Genomic DNA, 22,062 nt, shown 5'->3' on the forward strand with positions numbered 1-22,062 from the left:
TCAGCCGACGGCTTTCTAAACAGTTTCCGTCCGCCCACTTGTGCTAACAAGATATAGGTCGACTTCAGAGTGACGTTTTCCCAACATACACGCAGCGGGATTGAATCTGAGGATTCGTGGTTGCGAAGCGCACTTTTTGAGCATTCGGCCATACTTTGCATACGCACACACACACACACAACACGGGTGCCAGAGCTGTAGTAGTCTCCCGTCCCGGAAAAATGCACGCGGATAACTATTTATGAAAGGATCTTTACCGTTTGATCTACAGATTTAAAAAATAATTTTTTGTAACTAAGCACTTTCAAACTTCAGACACTGGTAGAATGTGTCATATAAAACATCTTTTACTCTTAGCAATTGAGTCAAATGACTGAAACAAGTAAAAGAGTAATATTTATTTGCACCTCCACAATACATACATGCATATCTATCTATCTATCTATCTATCTATCTATCTATCTATCTATCTATCTATCTATCTATCTATCCATCCTTCCATCCTGTAATGCATTCACAGTTATGAAGGGTTAATACTAGAGATAGAGCAAAATAAATAACTAATTTAATTCCAACCGAAGTGACATTTTGTTTGTGATTACCATATATCGCAGTTTCATCAACGAATCGTTAAAATCATAATTAATACCATTCTTAAAAAGGGGAGAAAATAAACTTTAATAGAAGAACGGTTAAGATTCAGGTCAGTTTATAAGTCACGAAATAGGACAACTCAAATTATAAAAGGTGAAGCCGTATAAGGAGAATGATTTAAATGATATGAATAAAATAATTAAAATACCATTAAACATGGAATTACATGAGAAGTATAAACACTTAAACACCGATATATAAATTACAATATTCTTTTCTACTTTAGACTCAAGGTCCGAAATTTTTGGGGAGAGGGCCAGTCGATTAGATTGACTCCAGCACGCAACTGGTACTTAATTTATCGACCCCAAAAGGATGAAAGGCAAAGACTACCAAGATAGAATTTGAACTTAGAGCGTAAAGACAGATGAAATACCAATTTCTATTTCTTTACTACCTACAAGGGGCTAAACACAGAGAGGACAAACAAGGACAGACAAACGTATTAAGTCGATTACATCGGCCCCAGTACGTAATTGGTACTTAATTTATCGACCCCAAAAGGATGAAAGCAAAGTCGACCACGGCGGAATTTGAACTCAGAACGTAACGGCAGGCGAAATACGGCTACGCATTTCGCCCGACGTGCTAACATTTCTGCCAGCTCGCCGCCTTATATAAATTACAATATTGTAGAATTAAACTACTATGCAAGGATAGGTAGAATGTGCACCGTTAGGATATATCACAGAATATTTGTGATATTCGTTGCATCGCTCTACGTTATGAGTTCAAATCTCACCGAGGTTAACTTTGCCTTTCATCCCCACAAGCTCCATAGAACAGTGTACCAGTCAATTATTAGAATCGAATTTTATCTATAAATCTCCTCTCTCAAATTTCTGGCCTAGTGCCTATATTAGGCACTCCTGGGACAATGAACTAATCTTGAGAATAAGATAAAAATTAGAAATGAAAAATAGTATATGTTCGTATATTATATTAAAGACAGAATGTATAATTGATCACGGAAGTTTAGATCTATTTAGATTCGTACAGAAAAAGGCTGTTTATTTAACACAACTCCTCTATGGGGATTGTAAAAATTGATTCAAAATCTATAAATATATTCACACGGCAGATAAAACCCTCGTAGGCGAGTTATATTATTTGTTATAGTTCCAAGTATTTTAGTATATATAATTGTTTATACAAGTTGAAATTATCTCAGAATTTCTATTGAGCAGGGAAAATTTTAAGATCAATATGTACGAGGTGCGTTCAAAACGTATCCGACTTTATTTTTACTACCAAAACTAATTCCACGCGGGTAAAAATATTTCGATGAGAGGTGACGCCACCCTTTCCGCGCATGCCCGAAAATTTTCGGTAAGCGAGTCAGTTCCTGGCTGTTACACCTAGGGTACAGACGTGTAGTGCGTACACGTCAGATTTCCGTTTTTACGCAATACAACCGAGCGCACCGAGTAGAGACTATAAACCCATGTCTCATCACCAGTGACGATGGTCTTCATGAAGTCTGGGTCGTGTTTTGTACAGGCCATCATATCCTGAGCGATTTCCATACGGAGTTGCTTCTGTAACTCCGAATTTCGCCGACACTCTGCATGCACAAATCCTCCGTTAAAAGGGAATGCACTGATCCTGTGCTCGTTCACACTTCGTGAGCAATTTCCTTGATTGTTACACGACGGTCTTCCATAACTATTCGTAGAACCTTCTCAATTGGCTCCTCATTTCAGTTTGTGGATGGCCTACCTGAGCATACCTCGCTCTCCACTGAGGTGCAGCCAAGCTTGAAACGGTTGTACCACTTAATCTGAGTATTGTCCATGGCATCATCGCCAAAGGTCTGCTGAATCTTCTGGATGGTTTGAGCTTGAGTATCAACAAGCTTTTGGTAAAACTTGCTGCGAGATCTCTGCTCGATGCGTTCAATGAAAGCAAGCGAAAATCCAACGAGCACTCACTACATGTCTATACTCTAGACATAACGCACAGCAACTGACGCGGCATTCCAGCAGGAAATATTTTTCGCGCATGCGCAGAAAGGATGGTGTCACATTCCACTCAAAAAAATGAAGTCGGATACTTTTTGAACACACATCGCATATCACATGCTTCAGGTATACAAACCGAACAGGGCTTGCTTAAATCCTGATACAAAATGGCGAAACAAACTAATCTTTATTTAATATTATAGATTAGATTTTCGTTATTTTTAAGACTCATGGGTAACAAGAAAAGCTAACATCAATATGTTTAAGTTTGTTACGGAAAGTCTACCTTCGATGTATGATCTTGCTTTGAATTTTGTTGGCGGTTAATCCAATATAAACAATGCCTTTGAAGATGCGTCTACGCTCGAGAAGACATCCAGACGGACGTACAATGCTGCAAGATCATACACTTTGAGTATTGAATGGATTATAGAGCTTGGTTTGGTTCATATCCAATAGGGATCGCGAAAATATTTAGTGTGGTCCAATAGGAAACTTTAGCGTTACTGAAAATTTTCCAATATCTGTAGCTAAGATGGGAGTGTTTTTTGTTTGGTTTAGATAATATTTTGGCCACAAGTGTAGAAAAGTTTTGACTAAAAGGGCGGCTAGACAAGTTGATATGTTTTTTTTAATTATTTTGGCTTTAATGAGAATTTGGGGTTTATATAGGGCATTATTTTAAAAATTTGTTGTTATTAGGTTATTGACAATTCGTTGGACGAAATCGTGATGAAAGGTAATCTCAAACCTCCTCTGTGGATGTATGCATGTTAATGTAGTATTACGGCAGTATTACAATGCAGTTATATGACATTTTCTTGTCGGGTACAATTCAAATCACTGTCGTGTCGAGTTGAACTATGCAGAAATACCTTGATTATCAACTAAAACTGAATCACATCCATCTGAGGAATCTTCTATTCACCGTGAATGTTAGGGATATTAGTAATTCGTGTATATATATATATATATGTGTGTGTGTGTATGTATGTATGTATGTGTGTATGTATGTATGTATCATTATAGGTATGTAATGCAGTATAGGCCTTTAAGATGTTACGTGAACAAAAACAGATCAACCACTGCATATAGTATAACAAAATATATTAAATGATATAGACAGTTAATGATAATACATCGTGAATCAAAGGTTCTGTATTGAGCAGTTTTGGGAATCACAAGACGATTAAAAATTCTGGCGTTCACTCGAATGTCAGTAATTTTTATGAAACTATTGTTAGGAGGCATAATTCATATCAAGTTGATATATGCTATTATTATATAATTAAATATAGGGTGGCGAGCTGTCAGAATCGTTAGCATGTCGAGCAAAATGATTAGGGGGTATTTCGTTCGTCATTACGTCCTGAGTTCCAATTCTGCCGAGGTCGACTTTGCTTTTCATCCTTTCGAAGTCAATGTAATCAACTTACTCCCTCTCTCGAAATTGTTGTCTTTGCGCCAAAATTTGAAGCCATTATTTATTTAAATATAAAGAAAATGAAGGATTTATAAAGTATGGCTAAAGGAAAAGATTTTAAATAAACTGCTTTATATGGAATGTTATTGAGTTGAAATCATAAAGGTATTACTGATTGCATTCTTAGATTAGAATATAGAGAGGTTTTGATAAGGTTTGACTGTGAGATCAGGAGTGTCTCATAGTCAGGTAAAACTGAAGGTAAAAATAGTGTATGACTACTCTCTGAAAATATGCAGTGATCCACTCAATCTTTTAGTATGATCTTCTGCTGTTTTAGTTGATATTTATCGAAGTGGAGGTATTTAATAGAAATCTCTAATCAGCTATGAGCAGCTCTAAACATTTTTGCCATGGTTACGAGCATCATTAATTTGATATTGAATGCAGTAGCATGTTCTTTTAAATTTCACACACAAGAAATTAGATAGCCTTGTTACATTTACTATTTTCTATATTTCTGAAATGTGGTTGAAATACGGTTGACCTTACGTCATACCTATTTACTGATTTATTCATACTATTTAGGTTTGGTTTGGTTTGGAGAGGGTTTCTGCTATGTACATAATTACTTCTGTGTTACATGATTGATTAAGATGACATATATTTGTAGTTCTGAGTGTGCTATTAACCCCTGTTAATACCATTTTTCAGGATTTTGAAATCTTTGGCTGGGTGGCAGAAGTCTATATTAATATATGTGGGTTTTTCCCTTAGGTTTGCTATATCGTTTAATGACGTTAAATGAATCAAAAACAGTTAAAAAAAAAAAAAGAATTTCTTTATGCAAAAACATACGACATATAAGAACTATTTTTTGCTATAAACTAGTAATTGTTGTGAAAACATTATGAAAGCAAATTAATTCAAATAATTGTTGCTTCTTAAACTCCAGGACCCTCAGAAAATCTGTTTTATTATTGGATAACTGAATGCGTAATTTTTATACATCATATGGCATTAACTTATGTGCTTGCGTATCTACAAAAAGACGGATTCACAAAAATATGTTTTACAAAGAATAATAGAATTGTAATAGTGTTTTCGATAAATCCAGATATCCATCATGGCACCAGAAAATGGTTTCAGGGATTCTTTTCAAGACTTAGCTTTTATTTGAGTATCTGAACTAATTTCAATTACATTTTCATAAACCATCGCCAGATATCTTGTCGGCTTTTCTTTAAAATTGAATCTATTTTGGAACCAATAATTATCCTTTTCTGTAAATCTACAAAATACTCGTTTAAGATTCTAAAAAAGCTGCATAGATGATAAAAAAAAAAAAAAAATACAAATTTTAAGGCGGCGAGCTGGCGGAATCGTTAGCATGTCGGACAAAATGCTCAGCGGCATTTCGTCTGTCCTTACATTCTGAGTTCAAATTCAGCCGAGGTCGACTTTGCCTTTCATCTTTTTGGGGTTGATAAAATAAGAACCATTTGAGCACTGGGGTCGATGTAATCGACTTATCCCTCCCCTGAAATTGCTGGCTTTGTGCCAAAACTTGAAACCAATATTACTACAGATTTTAAGGCGGCAAGCTGGCAGAATCGTTAGCACGCTGGACGAAATGCTTAGCGATATTTCGTCTGTCTTTACGTTCTGAGTTCAAATTCCGCCGAGGTCGACTTTGCCTTTTATCCTTTCGGAAGTCAATAAATTAAGTACCAGTTGCGTACTGAGGTCGATCTAATCGACTGGCTTTTCCCCAAGAATTTCGGGCCTTGTGCCTAGAGAAGAAAAGAATCGCTAACACGCTGGGCAAAATGCTTAGCAGTATTCTGTCTGTCTTTTACGTTCTGAATTCAAATTCCATCGAGATCGACTTTGTCTTTCATCCTTCAGGGGTCGTTAAAATAAATACCAATTGAGCACTGGGGGCGATGTAATCGACTTGTCCTACTCTGCCGAAATTGCTGGCCTTGTGCTAAAATTTGAAAGCAATGTTATTACAGTTTTTGAGGCGGCAAGCTGGCAGAATCGTTTATACTCCGAGCAAAATGCTTAGCGATATTTCATCCGTCTGTAGCCTCCAAATACCGTTTATACTTTCGAAGGAGATCATTAAGAATCGGAAAACTGTCAAAAGTATTTTTTTCCACAGCTGAGAGCCAGTATTACAATTTATATAATAACTATACCATTCTATCTTTGTCTCGAAAAATGTTCACTTTTTCCCTTGCAGAGATAAGCATGATTCATTCAATAATATAAAATATCGGCTATGTGTGCAGTTCTTGGTAGCCAAGTTGTAATCTGTCGACTGTCAGCAGATCTTTATTACCGCGTGATATCCATCTAACTTCTGAATGTAACAGAAAATCGTATATTGACACAGGGTCAGACACTTTTCTTATAATTGCATTTGTTCCACTGCTGCAGCATGGTGCAATAGACCTACCCAAACGTATATCGTGCCTTTCATAAAATTGTCAAAACAATGAAGTATATTCATATAGAAGTGAATCTTAAAATTTTTGGTTTTAAAATCATGTCGAATAAAATGAGCAAAATTGAAGCAATGTATGTGGACTCGTCTTGTAATGCGTAAATGTCACATTCATGTAATTTATGAATTAAAAATTCCACTTTAATATCGTCAACATATCTCAACACAGTAACATGGAAAGAGAAAGGTTCCTCTTTTTTTTCACAGAATCTGCATCAACTTATATTTAATACGAGAATGACCGTGGGATTGCACCTAGAAAGTTTACCCGGCACGAGTCCGGGCAAAGTTGTTTATGGAAGACTAGCAGTCGCCCAGCATACAAGCCTTCTCTCTCCACGCCATCGATGTTGTCTAAGGGAAAGGTGAAGGCCGATACTGCTCGGCACCAACACATTTTTACCGCTGAGTGAACTGGAACAATGTGAAATAAATTGTCTTGTTCAAGAACACACAGTTCGGTCCGGGAATCGAACTCACTACGTCATGATTGTGAGTCCGACGCTCTAACCACTGAGCCATGCGGTAACTTGGTTTATATCAGTGTTTCTCATGGGGTGGTGTTGATAGCTGTAGAGATTGAAAAAGGAAGCTTATAAGTGTTATATATACATATATATACATACATGCATACTCTTTTACTCTTTTACTCTTTTACTTGTTTCAGTCATTTGACTGCGGCCATGCTGGAGCACCGCCTTTAGTCGAGCAACTCGACCCCGGGACTTATTCTTTTTGTAAGCCCAGTACTTATTCTATCGATCTCTTTTTGCCGAACCGCTAAGTGACGGGGACATAAACACACCAGCATCGGTTGTCAAGCAATGCTAGGGAGACAAACACAGACACACAAACACACACACATACATATATATATATATATATACATATATACGACAGGCTTCTTTCAGTTTCCGTCTACCAAATTCACTCACAAGGCATTGGTCGGCCCGGGGCTATAGCAGAAGACACTTGCCCAAGATGCCACGCAGTGGGACTGAACCCGGAACCATGTGGTTTGTTAGCAAGCTACTTACCACACAGCCACTCCTGCGCCTATACATATATATATATATATATATATATATATATATATATATATATATATATATATATATATATATATATATATATATATATATATATATATATATATATATATATATATATATTATATAATCATAATTCTGAGAAATCAGAGCCAGTTGTTTTACTGTTGAAATAAATAACTTGTCAAGACACGCTTTTCACTTTGTGTTTCACTTCTACATCCCCAAGTGTCTCCACATGGTACTTTGAGAATATTCTAGAAGCCGGTACATATACGCAATTCTAAACACCATATCACGCCGAGTCAGTACATTGTGTAAAAGTTAGGCTGAAATCGCAACCTGCTGGCAGTTGATGTCATATAAAAGTTGTGACTAAATTGGTGACCTACTGGTTGTTCAAACCGAGGTTTTTCTAGTAAGCCCAAAGTATTTGAAAGTCTAGTTTTTTTTTTTTGTTTTCAAAAACAAAGCAATGCTTATTCAAGGTAATGAAAAAGAAAGCCTAGCTTCATATGTTACAGCAATCTTGTCTTGTGTAAAAGTGCTCTTTATGATGTCAGGAAGGATTGATAAATGTTATGAAAGGTTTTACAATTGGTGAATCTTTAATTTTGCTCACTGCATATGAAATGTGTCGTTGTGTAGACGTTGAGAACATTGTATTACAGTTAAAATTAAAACCACTTTCCAATAACTGTAAAACGCAGAATAGACGAAATGTCAAATGATTCGCTAAGTCAACTTGTCGGAAATAGAACTTTTCAGAGGAAATAGACCATAATTTATCCGCCACAAAGCTATTATCAAGAACGTTAATTTTATTAAAACCAATGAAACCAATTTTAGATCATATTCTGAATTATGGAATGTTGGAAAAGCTGACTGGTTGTATTGGGTTGTCCGAAAAGTTCGTGCCGATTTAGAGTAGCTTATTTTTCGACTTATTTTAGAACATGGTTAAATCCATAAAATAGGATTTGACTACACCTCCATTTAGAGAACACTGTTTACGCTATCTTTTCGTGGAAGAAGGTTTATGTTCCTATAACCTGTGTTAATTCTGTAACCCTTTAAAATGGAAGATAAAGAAAGTTCATTTTCGGCACTTGATGCTTTGGGAACCAGACAAAAAATGCTGCAGCTCGGCTGGGATGTGTTACCCCACCCTCCATATTCACCAGATATTGCTCCTTAGGATTTCCACTTATTCAGGTCTCTGCAGAATAGTCTTAATGGTAAAAATTTCAATTCCTTCGATGACGTAAAAAGATACCTTGATGAATTCTTTGCCACGAAACCACCTCAAGAGGGTATTTTCAAGTTAAAGGGAAGATGGAGACGCATTGTGCAACAAAATGGTTCATATTTGGTTGATTAAAAATGTAATGGCATATGCCCTTCTTGCCCAAATGCCTCAGTAAACACTGCGTTAAATGCATCACGTTGACACAACTAACAAAGTAGATGTCTATCTTACTCGATAAATCCATGAGGAAGCTTTTGTGTGGTCTCTCTACTTCATAGAAATTGCAACGAAATCTTCAAACTATACCCAAAAACTTTGGGAAAGGAAAAGAAAAGACATACGTTGGTTGTGGCTAAAATGTTTTTGATCATATGTGTACAATAATAAGGATTGACCTGGAACGAAACCGAGTCAAAAGCGAATAAAAATATTACATGCTATTATCTGATTCTACTACTTGAACCACACGACTACCACTACCATCGCCGTAACTTATCGAACAATATACAATATGCTACGAAGTAAATAGGAATGATTTTAATCGACAAACAGTTGTATTCATTATCTGCTTTAGCGATTTCGCTTCATTGACGTTTCTAAAGATTTTTGGAAGAATCAAACCGTCGTAAATTTCCTACTTCCACTTCAAGGAAGTTATGGTAACAGCTTCAATACTTGTTTACACACGACTGACTTAGATCTATGCAACAACAATAACAACAACAGCTGCAACGTTAGCAACAGATATCTGATTTCTTCGTTCTTGGTTCCATTCAGTTACATAACTATTGTTGTTTGCTTTTTGCCTTTGGCAAGGAATCTTATATCCAGAAAAATAAGTCGATTGAAAGAGTTCATATCAATAGATTTCCAGTCTCCGTTGACCTTTCATTCCTTTTAATTAGTCACTTAAAGGTGGAGGGGCGATGTCAATGACCTTTTCGGAGTCTTGCATACCGGAGAAATTGATGTTCAGTGTGGGGGAGAAACTTGTTGGTAAGGTATTTCAAAGGTCTCAGATATGAACGGAAGGGTTTCTATAAGTGTTACGCGAGAGATCTACGTATGACACACTTTAGGGTTGATGAGAACAGAGACAGAAAACAATTGGGCCTGGGTCAAGGAAATATGTAGCTAGCTGGCCCTTTTGTAAACTAACATTGTAGTAGTTTTAAAAGCGACATAAAGAGAAAACTGCGTGGTTGTACTGATGACATCTTTGTTATGATGAAAAAGACCAGGTTGTTATGTTTAACATGAAGGATGTTCTGAAAGTTTCTGTCCGTATAGATAGTAGTAGAGGTAGTAGCGACAAATGTTTAAAACGATAGAATAAACAACATATCTGAAGTACAACCTATTTCTTTACTACCCACAAGGGGCTAAACATAGAGGGGACAAACAAGGACAGACAAACGGATTAAGTCGATTGTATCGACCCCAGTGCGTAACTGGTACTTAATTTATCGACCCCGAAAGGATTAAAGGCAAAGTCGACCTTGGTGGATTTGAACTCAGAACATAGTGATGGGTGAAATACCTATTTCTTTACTACCCACAATGGGCTAAACACAGGGAGGATAAACAAGGACAGACAAACAGATTAAGTTGATTATATCAACCCCAGTGCGTAACTGGTACTTAATTTATCGACCCCGAAAGGATGAAAGGCAAAGTCAACCTCGGCGGAATTTGAACTCAGAACATAAAGACAGACGAAATATCTATTTCTTTACTACCCACAAGGGGCTAAACACAGAGAGGACAAACAAGGACAGACAAACGGATTAAATCGATTATATCGACCTCAGTGCGTAACTGGTACTTATTTAATCGACCCCGAAAGGATGAAAGGCAAAGTCAACCTCGGCGGAATTTGAACTCAGAACGTAACGGCAGACGAAATACCGCTAGGCATTTTGCCCGGCGTGCTAAGGTTTCTGCCAGCTCGCCGCCTAGAAGTGGGATAGTGACACAGGCCAGTTGCTATATATACAGCCATTTCAGATTGCATCTAATTAATGGTCACGTGCGCCAAATACTAGTCCCAAAACTAATGTCCTCTTTCGGTCTCTTCTATCATTACTAAAATTGTCGCTGCACCTATGAAATTGTAAGTTTTGTACCAAACGCACCCACCATATTTTCTCAAATCATAATTACTGTGTCTGTGTCTTACTCCAACTAAGCACACCATTAAATCTTGCTTCCTCAAAACTTCAAATACCTGGAACTCCCTACCTTTCTTTATTGGCTACATAAGATAATAAAATAAGTTAATAACCTTTCCCTATCAGCATAAACGATCAAAAGTTCAAATTAAGTATCAACTGCATCGAACTCAACCACTTGTGGTAGCTGAAAATGTTATAATGACCGTTCCTCTTCATTTAAAACGATATTAAAACATGTTTATTACAACTAATTACTAGTATCAACACGGGAGGGAAGAACGCCAACCCGATTGCTGTGGAATTTGACCCCAAAATATAAGTGGGCGAAACTAAATACCATATAATCCTTTTTGTCGCTTCACTGCTCTTTTTTTTTTTATCTTATCGGTTATTGTGCTAAGTAACAATAACTGATCTATCAGATATCCTGTCCGCCCATGCAAACACATTATTTGTCATATCACTAACCGTTTTTTAAAAAATTTTCTGTTTATCCACAACCATCCCAACATATGAAATTAGCTAAGTTAATGTTAATATATTTAATTCAACTAAAGGCGGCGAGCTGGCAGAAACGTTAGCACACCGGGCGAAATGCGTAGCCGTATTTCGTCTGCCGTTACGTTCTGAGTTCAGATTCCGCCGAGGTCGACTTTGCCTTTCATCCTTTCAAGGGTCGATAAATTAAGTACCAGTTACGCACTGTGGTCGATGTAATCGACTTAATCCGTTTGTCTTGTCTTTGTTCGTCCCCTCTGTGTTTAGCCCCTTGTGGGTAGTAAAGAAATAAATATATTTAATTCAATGAACATTAAACAGCTATTTGGAAATCAGTATAACAAAAGAAAAAATAGTAGTCGGTGATTAATATATTTTAGTTATTCCAGCACGTACGAGAGACAACTCCAGACATGTTTCGGTATCATTACGACTTCATCGGCGGAGCATAAACTTAAAAGTATTTGATAAAGTAATGATAGAAGAATGAGTAAAGGATACATCGGAACATGAAAACTCTGTTATACAAAATAGACGGCCAAAAGCAATATGGTCACGGCTGAAATGTCTTTTATCACCAGATTATAAATGAATTGTTTAAAAAATACTGAACTTTATGTTAGCCGATAAAATAATAATCCTGTCTTTATTGGCCACATAAGATAATAAAATAAATTAATAACCGTTTCTATTACTGGCACAAGTCCTGAACTTTGATTGGAGGGGAACAGTCAATTATTTCGACTCCAGTGCTCAACTGGTACTTATTTTATTGAGTCCGAAAGGACGAAAGGCAAAGTCGACGTCCGCGGAACGTAAAGACGGACGAAATACCTCTAAGTAGTTGTCTGACGTGCTGACAATTCTGCCAGCTCACCACCTTAAGATAAATTAATGATAAACCAAAACATGTCCGGACTTGACGAAAACATTACAATAGTATAGTTAAATATATAAATATTTATAATTGTATAATATTTATAATATGTATAAATATTTCTAGTTTTCTAGTTGATTTGTGAATGTTGTTTGTGTGAAATATATTAACACTCCATAGAAGTAATTCGAAATATATGAACAGATTTAGAGCAGAAAGTTATTTAAAAATATGTTACTTTCTACACTGAAATATTGCAACTGAAAATCACACTAAACAAAACGAAAGCAGAAAAAGAAAATCAGGAAACAAACTAGAAATGACATTACGACACGAAGTTTCATTATTTTGATCTCGAGCCAACGAGAAGTTTCTCGGCGCTAAAAACAGTTGCCTAATTTTTACTGAAATTACTGTGTTACGTAATTTTAAAAGTATGATTTACAGTTTAAGTAAATACATATTAAGTGCCTGACCCTCTTGCAAAAAAAAAAAAAAGAAAAGAAAACGTGTTGTTGAAATTTCCATACATATAAACACGACCAATAAAACAGGGTAAGTAATCGTTTTCTGTATTTTTTTCCCTAAATTTTTAACTTCAAAACAATCTTGTAAAACCTTCCATGGGAAGTACATCAGCAAATTTTTTGTATGATGTCCTGTGTGATGTAAAGAGAAAAGAATTGTTAATCACAGATCTAACCTCTTGAAATGGGAGGGCTACAAAGGGCAGAACGGTCAATATCTGGAATACCTATTTCTTTACTACCCACAAAAGGCTAAACACAGAAGGGGACAAACAAGGACAGACAAAAGGATTAAGTCGATTATATCGACCCCAAGTGCGTAACTGGCACTTATTTAATCGACCCCAAAAGGATGAAAGGCAAAGTCGACCTCGGCGGAATTTGAACTCAGAACGTCGCGGCAGACAATATACCTATTTCTTTACTACCCACAAGGGGATAAACACAGAGAGGACAAACAAGGACAGACAAACGGATTAAGTCGATTATATCGACCTCAGTGCGTAACTGGTCCTTAATTTATCGACCCCGAAAGGATGAAAGGCAAAGTCGACCTCGGCGTAATTTGAACTCAGAACGTAACGGCAGGCGAAATACGGCTACGCATTCCGCCCGGCGTGCTAACGTTTCTGCCAGCTCGCCGCCTTATCGGTCAATATCTGGAATACCTTACTGATAAGTTTGCGTTGCCAAGCTTGATCTGAAGAAAAAGCAGAAACCAACAGAGGTTATTTTGGTTTGAACATTTGAACAGGTGTTAACGAAGCCATGTTATTAAAAAGTCAATTTATTATCTGCGTTTCCAAATTAAATTGGCGTAATGACAAATAGAAATATGCTATCAGAATATTAAATCAATCAACTAGAATAATGACCAAACAACCATGCAAAGCACATAACAGAAATTACTCCCACAAGAATTACCATTTATTCCTCTTATACGTCATGCTACTTCACTATTTTGACCTCGAGTCTATAACAGAGTTTAAATGTGCTCTCTCAACTTGCAAGGAATAGTAGTCAAATCTCGCTAAAATTACCTTCCTATCGTCTTGTAAAGAGATAATCACATTGGGTAGGCGAAAGCGATGTGGTGGACAACGAAAAACCTGGCTGATGACAGTCAAAGCTGATCTGGAACCCAGCCTAGGCCCCCATATCTACGGCGTTCGCCGCTGGAATAAGGAATGGTTGTAGATGACGCGGTCGTTAGCCTTAAATCGCCAGGCCTGGTCGGTGTTTGTGAGAGATGCAGCATTGAGGATGAATGAAGCCAGCTCAACCCGACCCGGGTGAATGCTGTAAGAAGAAGAAGAAGAAGAAGAAGAATATATTCTTAGTTATACAATGCTGAGAAAAGAACGGAACACTCGTGGCAGTAATGCCTTTGCTCGTAAATCTGCTTCGTTATACTTGACCTGGAGAAAAAAAAACAATGACAGTAGCATGAACAACGGTTATTTTGGCCCGAGCATTTTAACTAGTGTTAACGAAGTGGTTTTTTTGGAAATCTATTTTATCGTTCAGGAGAGCAAATTAAATTGACCTAATAACTATTAGAAATACGTCATTAGAATGTTCATACTTGTATGATGTTTCCTTCTATTTACCCATTCTCCAGCTATCTTACGTTTAGTATTTCATCTTTGTGTTGTCCTATCAAGTATTTATACTCTCTAATGTGGAGGCGCAATGGCCCAGTGGTTAGGGCAGCGGACTCGCGGTCGTAGGATCGCGGTTTCGATTCCCAGACCGGGTGTTGTGAGTGTTTATTGAGCGAAAACACCTAAAAGCGCCACGAGGCTCCGGCAGGGATGGTGGTGATCCCTGCTGTACTCTTTCACCACAACTTTCTCTCACTCTTACTTCCTGTTTCTGTTGTACCTGTATTTCAAAGGGCCGGCCTTGTCACTCTCTGTGTCACGCTGAATATCCCCGAGAACTACGTTAAGGGTACTCGTGTCTGTGGAGTGCTCAGCCACTTACACGTTAATTTCACGAGCAGGCTGTTCCGTTGATCGGATCAACCGGAACCCTCGTCGTCGTAACCGACGGAGTGCTTCCATACTCTCTAATGTTCTACTAAGTTGAGACGCCCTTCGGTCATGACTGACCGTGGGATTGCACCTAGAAAGTTACCCTCCCAGGCACAAGTCCGGGCAAGGTTGTTTATGGAAGACCAACAGTCGCCCATGCACACAGGCCTCCCTTCTCCATGCCACCAGTGTTATCCAAGGGAAAGGCAACGGCCGATACAGCTTGGCACCTGTGACGTTGCAACTCATTTCTACAGCTGAGTGAACTGGAGCAACATAAAATAAAGTGTCTTGCTCAAGAACACAACACGCAGCCTGGTCCGGGTTTTGAACTCACAACCTCACGATCGTAAGCTCGACGCTCTGACCACTGAGTAATGCGCCTTCACTAAGTACTTATAAGTATCTACTAAGTATCTATACCCAAATGACAATCGTCTTGTGAGGTATCGAGTTTACTGAATGTTTACCTTCTGACGTATTCCTCTGTGTATTTGAATTCTGAAGTGTTGTTCTGAGTATTTACTCTAAAGGGTTCTGCTGAATATTTAGCCATTAAAATATTCTACTAAATATTATGTGTTGTTGCGATTAACGGAATATTTTCTTTCGGTAGAATACTGAGTATATAGACTCAGAATTTTACTGAGCATTCATTCTCAGCAGTGAGTCACTGATAATTTATTCTCTGTGGCGTGTTTTGATAATTTAGCAAACAATCATTTCTCTTTCAAATTCCAGATGAAACACACACGCACAATATAAGCAACAGGATATCAAGTAGTGAAGCAGTACGACTATTTCAAGCGGCTCTATTTAATTGAACAATGCAATGATTACATCAATTTAAATGCGGTGCCATCACCAGCTGCACAAATAAATAAATAGAATTTTAACTAGTTGGACTCATTAATATAATTTTTCTCAAATACTTTAACAGAGCAAGAAGATGGAAGAATTTCATGTTGTCGCTACTGTAGCTAAGAATAGACTACACTTCCAAAAAGCGCATGAAGCCCATTCGGTCGTAGTTTGTTAAGGATTGTAATAAATTTCTAATTCATTTATCTCTTTATCAACTACTAAATTTAAGATTAGAGGACTGTGTCTGTTTAGAATAAAGGACAAAAGTGAGTTGACAGCTCATGGTCATAAATATTGGTCATAAATATTGTCATAAATATTGTCATAAATATGGTCATAAATATTGTCATATGAATCTCTTTTCCTCAGGGAGGAAAGAAGACATTAGGAGTAGTCAGTTTGATACTCTTACTCTTTTACTCTTTTACTTGCTTCAGTCATTTGACTGTAGCCATGCTGGAGCACCGCCTTTAGTCGACTTATTCTTTGTAAGCCTAGTACTTATTCTATCGGTCTCTTTTGCCGAACCGCTACGGGGACGCAAACACACGAGCATCGGTTGTCAAGCGATGTTGGGGAGACAAACACGGACACACAACCCCCACCCACATATATGTATATATGCATACATACGACGGGATTCTTTCAGTTTCCGTCTACCAAATCCACTCGCAAGGCTTTGGTTGGCCTGAGGCTATAGTAGAAGACACTTGCCCAAGGTGCCACGCAGTGGGACTGAATCCGGAACCATGTGGTTCGTAAGCAAGCTACTTACCACACATCCACTTCTACGCCTGATATAGAGTATATATATTATATATATATATATATATATATATATATATATATATATATACTCTTTACTCTTTTACTCTTTTACTTGTTTCAGTCATTTGACTGCGGCCATGCTGGAGCACCGCCTTTAGTCGAGAAAATCGACCCCGGGACTTATTCTTTGTAATCCCAGTACTTATTCTATCGGTCTCTTTTGCCGAACCGCTAAGTGACGGGGACGTAAGCATACCAGCATCGGTTGTCAAGCAAACACACACATACATATATATATATATATATATACGACAGGCTTCTTTTAGTTTCCGTCTACCAAATCCACTCACAAGGCATTGGTAGGTCCGGGGCTATAGCAGAAGACACTTGCCCAAGATGCCACGCAGTGGGACTGAACTCGGAACCATGTGGTTGGTAAGCAAGCTACTTACCACACAGCCACTCCTACGCCTGATATAGAGTATATATATATATATATATATATATATATATATATATATATATATCTTGCACACACGCACGCACACACACATACGCACACACATTATATATTAATAGTAATAGTATGACAACAAAAGAATGAATGAGACCTCGATATTATGTAAATAGAGGAATTTATCTGTAATATAATATGTGACAATTATTCGGTTGCCATAATAAAACTCCAACTTTTTGGGTCATGTCCACACATGGTTAAATATTTGTTACGTTTTTGGTCCCCACAAAATCACAGATAGAACCTGCTTTTTATATTGTGTCCACGTACAAACAAATTTATCTCTCTCTATTTTTTATATATATTTATTTACATATATTTTTTTACATATTTTATATATTTTTATTGCTTTATATAGTTTTACATATTTTTTTCTGTATATTACATTTCACCCTGTATTTTTTGTGCGTTTGAGTATATAGACGTGTATATGAACATATTTGTGTGCGTATGGGTATACAAAGATTAAAAGATTAAAGACAAATTACAATCACATATATACACACGTGTGTGTTTGTGTGTGTGAGCGTGTTTGTGTGTGTGTGTGTGTGTGTGTGTGTGCGTGTGTGCGAGTATGTATATGTGTACATGTGTATGGTTGCATATATATGTATACATATAGGTGTGTGTATGGGGGGGGGGGTTGCATGTATATGTTTCACGCGAGTGTGAGTGAGAATATGCATATATAGCATATGCGTATTATAGACGTGTATAAGAATATAATTGTGAGCGTATGGGTATGTGCACGTGTGTGTGCGGATATGTACATGTGTATGGTTGCATATATGTGTGCACATATAGGCGTGTGTGTAGGTGTGCATGTATGTGTTTCACGCGAGTGTGAGTGAGCATATGCATATAAGCACATGTACGTGGGTGTGTGTGCACGCATGTGTATGTATGTGCTTGCGCGCATACGCGAATTCTATGAAGGTCTTTTACTTTCTCCCCTTCGGGTTTTTTTCCCCTCTTTATTTAACGGTCATTCTAATCGCTTTTTTGTTTGTCTTAATAAAATTATTTTTATAATTATAGAATATTTTGTATAATTTACCTAAAATAGTTGGTAAAATTATTAGTATTAATAATCTTACCCTATATTATTATTATTAAAATATATATATATTATATTATATATATATATATATATATAAGTAGTTAAAGGAATTATCCTAGTATGGATAATTCGGTTAACCGATACCCGGGTAGCAAATTTACGTCAGAAATCACGGTTGAAGCTACATGCCAAGGGCAGAAATCACGTGCTTTCGTGTGGAAATTTGTGTGTTATTTTACTATAAATAAATGAAAGAATGGAGTCGAACGACGATTTAACAAAATTCCTTTATTCTCGACATATGTTTCGAAGACTGCGTATTCTCAATTCCGAAGGAATAAAGGGTGCATTATGCCGCCTTCTCATCAGGAAAACAAGGAACTTATGTCAGCATCATGATGAACAAAAGCTTTTAGATGACTGCCCACACGGAGTCCATTATCACTATGCAGTCTGCGAAACATATGTCGAGAATAAAGGAATTTTGTTAAATCGTCGTTCGACTCCATTCTTTCATTTATATATATATATATATATATATATATATACATATGATGGTTGCCTGATATCTTTATGCCCTGTATCATCGATGAGCTACACGAATATGGCTTTTGAGGCCTGCCAAAGACATCCATGGTTTTTGACAATTAGTGCAAGAAAACTTGGTGATTGTTTGGTTTACAGTTCCATGAACTTTACTATGTCTTTTCAAGCCACCTTTTGATCTGCATACTTTATGACAGAGTATGCATTCGAAATCATCTGTCCATCTGTAATCAATGTGCGGTTGTGCTTCGTATGGCTCTTTAGCCCAGACTTATTAAGATAAATCTTTCCACATTCATCACAGATCATCACGTTCATTAATGTTTGTTAGAACATCTATCCTTCCTGTCACTTTTTCTCATCTTTCTCTAGATCTTTGCATTCTCCATTCTCTTTCTAATTCATTTTTGCCTCCTGTTATATGGCACGTTCGGATGTCCTCTACTCAACTCCTCGACGTCTAGACTTCTCCCTCTATATCTACGTATTGGGCTAGCCTACATCATCGTCTGGGGACGTCGAAACAACACCGCCCCCTTTTGAGTTTTTTATACCTGAATTTATCAATTTTATTTCCTCGGTGAGAAGCTGGCATATCTTTTTCTCTTAGCGTTAATTTCCATCATTTCTGTAGGTTTTTTTTTCCTGTTCGACCCACGTGTCGGTTCTGCTTTTGCTTATGGTTCTGGGACCTCGAACAAATCATACCATAAATCCATTTGTTCTTCTCGCCTCTTTTGGGTTTTAGTATATCTTTTTTTTAATTGGTTTAAATACCTTCTGTGTTCATATTTTGGTCCTTTTACCATGCACATCACGTTACCCAGACGTCCAGTTATACTTCCTTATTCCCAATCCTGTTTTCCGTTACTATATATTTTAAAATACACTTTGTCACCTGTGTTAAAAATTTTGTTTTTCTTTCCGAATTTTCTATTTTCTGTTTCCTGCTCGGCAACCATTTGTCAAAACTAGAACGAATTTTTCTGGAAAATATCAAATCTGCGGGTAGCCTACCCGACTCTGCATTTGGATTCGGTGTTATTCTATACACTTGCAAAAACTTTGTCATATTTGTATCTACAAGGATTTTCCGTCTGGTCTTCCTTAAGGCTCTCTTGAATGTGTCGACGAATCTCTCCGCTAACCCATTTGACCTTGGATGGTAAATTTATGATTTATGGTTAAGCCAAGTGCCTCACAAGCCATTGCATTCGTAAGATTTTGCATGTCCTCCTCAGTATGAGTGATAATATCACAATCATCTGCATAGAGGAGGTCTCTAGTAAGAGTTGAAGACGTCCCTGACTTAGCTGACAGTCTTCTGATGTTAAAGATTTTTCCTGCTGTGCGATATCTAATATATCTGCCTTCATAGGAGCCTTTGAAAGCCAATTGAAAAACTATGGTAAATAGAGGGTGAAGAGAGTGGGTACTAGTATGTCACCTTGTTTTACCCCATTGATGACAGAGTTAAGCTTCGAGAGCTTTCCACCGCTGCTGGTCCTTACTCCCATGCCATCATGAAACTGTTTCAGAATAGTGAGAAACTTTACTGGGCATCCAGGTCTCCTCAAGATCTTCCACAAGACAGTTCGATTGACAGAGCCAAAAGCGTTAGTAAGATCAATGAATACCTGATAAAGTCCTGTTTGCTGTCCCACACACTTTTCTTGTAACTGCCGTGCAGAGAAGGTCATGTCAACAGAACCCCTACCATTTCTGAATCCACTCTGTGATTCAGGAAAAATCTCATTAGCCTCATATATCTGCAGCCGGTTCAACATTATTCGTGATAAAACTTTGCCGACTGTAGCAAGCAGGCAAATACTACGAAAGTTACTGCATTCATCCTTTTGTCCCTTACTCTTGAACGACAACTCCCATGACTGCATCCTTCCAATCTTTTAGCATAACTTCCCTTTTCCGTATCTTCTGTATTAATGCTGTCAGCATTTCTAGCATGTCGTACCCACTAAATTTAAATAGTTCTACATGCAGACTATCAACTCCCGGTGCTTTGCCATTGTCCAGCTTTGATACTGCTTTTACTGTTTCCTCTGCTGAAGGGGTGTCATCTAAGCACTCAATGGGTGCATTCTGTGGAATCATATCAATACTTTTTTCTATCAACAATTGCTGGACCAGCAATTGTTGATAGAAATGAAATGTTCCTCCCATCGTTTTAAGATGTCTTTGGGCTCCCTCAATAAAACACCATTCCTATTCTTCACATGAGCCAAAGTAGGATATGATGCCTCATACACCTCACGAAAGAGAGTACATAATAACACTCACGCGCGAGTAAATACGCACATATATCATAAATTGTATTCCATTAATTGGCTAAAATGCTATGTGTACAGGTTAAGTTAAGATACAATTTGAGCGTAAACTTCTTAGTTCAAATTCTGTTAAATCTGTACCTTTGTATAAGTTACTCTCCTATATATATATATCCCCAGTCGAAAGTTATTATTATTATTATTATAATTATTATTGTATTTTTGTATTAATATTCGTGTAACATCGTCTGTTTTTCCGTTCTTGTTTTCGTATACATTCGATGCTATTTTCCAAGGAATCTAATGCTCTTAGCTTAGATTTTCCTTGGGGCTGGCCAGATTGGAGCAATCTCAAGATTAATCAGCCGAAATTGCGAGAATGATCCGGTTTTTGACTGAGGATAAAAGGCTTCGAATGACCCGTCCTTGTTTTTTTGTATCGTCTATCCGGATGTTTTGTTGTCCCTTTTTGTATCACCTAGTTTTCGGATGTTTTGCGTTCTTGTCCCATTTTGTATTATATATTATATATATATATATATATATATATATTATATATATATACATACATATACGATAGGCTCTACTAATGTTCATATATTGGCTGTCCTGGGGATGTTCTAACTGATGATTGTTATGCACCATGCATTGTAGTAAAACGCGCCGGGGCAGCATCTAGAAAACATACAAGTAAACTGTACTTATAAATGGCTATCTGAGAGTTGTTATAACTGACGAATATAATATACGCATCCTATATTTTATAGCAGAACACGATTGTAGGTCTTTTGCTAAGTACTTAATTATATCGCACTTATCCTTACACTCCACTTTTGTATTAGTAATTTAATCCGAAGGCTGCATGAGTTTTTATAGACGCAGGCATGGTTGTGTGGTAAGAAGCTTGCTTCCCAACCACATGGTTCCAGGTTCGATCCCATTGCGTGGCACCTTGGGCAAGTGCCTTCTATTATAGCCTTGGACCGACCAAAGCCTTGTGAATGGACGTGGTAGACGGAAACTGATAAAAGCCTGTCGTGTGTGTGTGTGTGTGTGTGTGTG

The 22,062-nt window shown here is 37.4% G+C and overlaps 1 protein-coding gene across 2 annotated transcripts in view; it reads left to right on the top strand.

The window, feature by feature from the left end:
- The window catches only part of LOC118765479, a 94,980-nt gene that overhangs the window by 64,529 nt on the left and 8,389 nt on the right, over positions 1–22,062 (top strand). The window lies entirely within an intron of this gene.

Source organism: Octopus sinensis, linkage group LG1 (assembly GCF_006345805.1).
Source record: "Octopus sinensis linkage group LG1, ASM634580v1, whole genome shotgun sequence".
Lineage (NCBI taxonomy): Eukaryota > Metazoa > Mollusca > Cephalopoda > Octopoda > Octopodidae > Octopus > Octopus sinensis.